Genomic DNA, 3614 nt, shown 5'->3' with positions numbered 1-3614 from the left:
AAATGATCCTTCTCCAAAACTCTGTTTTGGAGAAGAAATCGACAAATTTGTTTTTGTAATAAATTTGCATTTTAAAGCCTTCCATCATGGAGTACTTCGAAATACAGGCCCTGGTCATCTTGCTAGGTTCAATAGCCCCATCAGTCTATGTAAACAGGAGGACTTATCATAAGTATTGAAAGTTCCATAAATAAGATGGCATATTCTTGATTCTGCTGAAGCTGGAGATCTACAGGATAATGTTGCAGCCATGTCAGATGTTGGAAGGACAGAACTAAGAAGAACTCCACCGATTAGAATATAGTGTTTCCTTTATATGAAGTCAGAGAATGTACCATGTGGCTTATTCAACGGAGGATGACATAGCTACTGTATGTTGCTTGGAGAAAACTTGAAGAGCAGATACCTCTGGAGATAAATAAACTTGGAATATCTAAAGGATTTCCATAGAAAGAAACTTCACTTTTAGAGGGAAACATTTGTTTCAAAATCTTGCACTTTGAAGGTATTAGAAGCCCCTGGCGTAGCATTGTGAAACATCATCTTTTCTAGGGTACTATCGGTCTTTTAAACATGATTCGAAAACACATATAGAAAAAGCTCTGAGCGCAGCATACAGAGTCTTAAGGCGGGGTGGAAGATTTCTGTGTCTTGAGTTGAGCCATGTCAACATCCCTGGTTTCCAAGAATTATATGAGTTTTACTCATTTTCAGTTATTCCATCTATTGGAGAAATTGTTGCTGGGGATCGTGTGTCTTACCAATATTTAGTGGAGAGCGTACGCAAGTTTCCATCTCAGGAAAAGTTCGCTGAAATGATTAAGGAAGCAGGCTTTGAGAAAGTTGAATATGAGACCTTTCAGGCGGAGTAGTCGCAATTCATGCTGGATTCAAATTATAATTCACATATATAAGATTTTGACATTGCTTTTGTAGAGCAATTACCTTAAAAGCTATTGAAATGGTATGTGAAATCGAAAGCTAGCAAACTCTGCCTGTGTGGGGCATTGTTTAGAAAAATATGTCTAAGCTGATTTTGGCCATTACAGTGTTTGATGGGTCTACTGTTTTAATTACTATTTGATATCTCAAGGAACATACAAAGTTGGTCGGAAAGATTGTGCAGTGGCAATTCAAACTGATAAAACTATCTCAAGTGTGCATGCGGAGATCATAGTTGAGGCAGCCTCTTCTTAGAAGGCCTTGCAGTGCTTTTCAAGCGTCCCTTCACCAGAAATTCACCTGAAGGATCTTTCAAAGTTTGGCACATTTGTCAACAAGGAAATTTGCTCAAAGCCCGTGTTTTCTTTAGCAAATAAGGAGACAATCCTAAGTAACGGGGACTTGATAACGTTTGGAACAAATAATTCAACTTTCAGGTTGAACTTCGTTCCATTCTTATTCTGTATACCAGCTCTAGAAAAATTGAACCGGAAACATGGTTTATGTACCATTGTGTCATCAATGGGAGCCTACGCAACAGAGAAATGGATGTCAGAGTGTACACATCTTATTGTTGAAGATTCTTCTCCTATAACAAATGATGTGATGGAAGCTATTCAAGCCATGGTGGGGCAAACATCTTTACCTTCAGAGATTCCGAACTGCTTGAGCTTTCCTCCTTCCATGGCACTAAAATGTGGGCGAGTTTCTGTACAAGTCAAGATTGCAGATCCAAAACATCGAGAAGCATGCTTATGTGGAACCACATTTGTTGTTGGGCCATTTCATTTGTACCATTACAAGGAGAAATTGCAGCTTCTGCTGGAAGTTGCTGGGGCTACTGTTATTCAAATTTCCAAAAGGTTTTCAAGTACACAGGCAGGTGTATCAAGAGAACGTGAAGTTTTGATAGTTCCAGCAGAGGGCACAAAAGAGAACTTAGGACTTGACTCTAATGGATTCAGTTACATTAAGGAAATCGCTAGATTGAGTGAAGATAAAGTAGTTGAAGCGATTGTAGCTGGAGACTGTAGTGCATTTACCTTCGAAACGACCTTGTGCCCTTCATCATCTTCAACTAAAGAAACAGAAATGTGGTTGATTCTGAAAATGAAGAGGAGGTTACCACAAGACATCAACATTCTAAGGTCATAGATAGCAGCAAGACAAGCTTGAGTGGTAATTGTGTGCAGTTGCCGCCAATTTGTAAGGAAAGACAAATTGTTTCAGATACAACTGAAATAAAAAGATTTAAGCATGAGGTCGATTCTATGCGGGAACAGAACTTGTTTTATAAATCCAGCGCAGTAACGCCAGCGTTTCAAAAAGGTAAACGACACAGAGGAGGCGCGCTACCCATATAGGGCGCGCTACGCGTATAACACCCCCAGCCCGTGTTAAATATCAAGTGCGCTACGCACTTGCTGCGCGCTACGCGTTGGGTAGGCGCGCTACCCATACAGTCTCAGAGCCAAAGAAATTTCTCTTATTCACCCAGATTCGTGCCAAATTACTGCATTTGCCTGCAAACTGAAAGGATATTGAGAATGTCGACGATGATATGGATAATGTGGAAATGCTTAACTATGATGATTTGGACTGCGTTTTAAAGCTGGTCTAGTGTGTAGACATTGGCATGCTGCTAGTGTTCATGAAGACTTCTGGAGATGTTTGAATTTTGAGAATTGTCGAATTATTGCAGAGCAAGTGGCTAAACGGTGTCGTAGGTATATAAAGGCTGTAGAACTACATTTTCCAGGTTCTCTTTTGGATGTTCCTGTCCGTGAAGCATTGCGTACTCTTAGGAGTCTTGAGGTGTTAACTATAGATTGGGGAAACTTTAAAGTGATGCATTTGCAAAGGATGAAACTTGGAAGGTGAATGTACGTCTTCAGGGTTGTGATCTGGAACAATGGGTATCTATGTGGCAGCATGGAAACGTGCCTTCAGCAGAGACACATGTCGTGACATTTTGGGAGGGTGGTATAACGGTAACGGAAGTGAATAGACAGTCAAACCCAAATTAAATGCAGAATACCAACCATAAGCAGAGAAATAGGGTCGATTTGCCTATTTTTGACCTCAGTTGCATTTCAGATGGTCTACGCTCCAGATTTTGCCTATTCATTGGTCATCGAACAGATTTCATATTATATGTTGTTTCCTTTCAGAACAAATGATTGGCTTTCCAGCCTTGTTTGTTAAATGATAATTAAACCATTCCTTATTTAGGTCGATTTGTTATCCCACCTCTAGGCTTATATGTTGTATTAAAAATCACTTGTAAAGGTTGGTGAGGGAGAGTTCTGGCAGAGGTGTGAGGAGAAATACAGAGTTTTATTGTACAGTTGACAGAGATTTAATTAAAAGTTTGCAGCTCTGTTTCATACGATCCCTGTGGTAATAACTTAGCATTATGTTTTTCTCTGTTTTCATATGTTTCTTGTGATGTTTATTGTTTCATTCATAATCATTGATTGTTGAATACTTTTAAGTGTGAAGGGCAGAATTCAGTTTGCTACTCTGCCTTGGGAAAGTATTCAAGTTCTATGTTTTCCTCCGTCTGCAAAGGATTCATGAATCCATGCCCTTTTCAGCATTCTCAAACATTCTTCACATTCCATATAAATTCAAATTGAATGTTAAGCTTTTTTCCTATCTTGCCTTATGTA

At 39.3% G+C, this 3614-nt stretch overlaps 1 pseudogene; it reads left to right on the top strand.

Moving 5' to 3' along the window:
- Positions 1–1068: 1068 nt before the first annotated feature.
- LOC149253070 (nibrin homolog) lies at positions 1069–2969 on the top strand (annotated as a pseudogene).
- Positions 2970–3614: the final 645 nt, after the last annotated feature.

The sequence above is a fragment of the Pinus tabuliformis genome, chromosome 7 (genome assembly GCF_031772625.1).
Source record: "Pinus tabuliformis cultivar Carrire ecotype Pingquan chromosome 7, CPIR1, whole genome shotgun sequence".
NCBI classification, from domain to species: domain Eukaryota; kingdom Viridiplantae; phylum Streptophyta; class Pinopsida; order Pinales; family Pinaceae; genus Pinus; species Pinus tabuliformis.
Note: the sequence above shows the minus strand (reverse complement) of the source record. Positions and strands in the feature narration are given on the sequence as shown.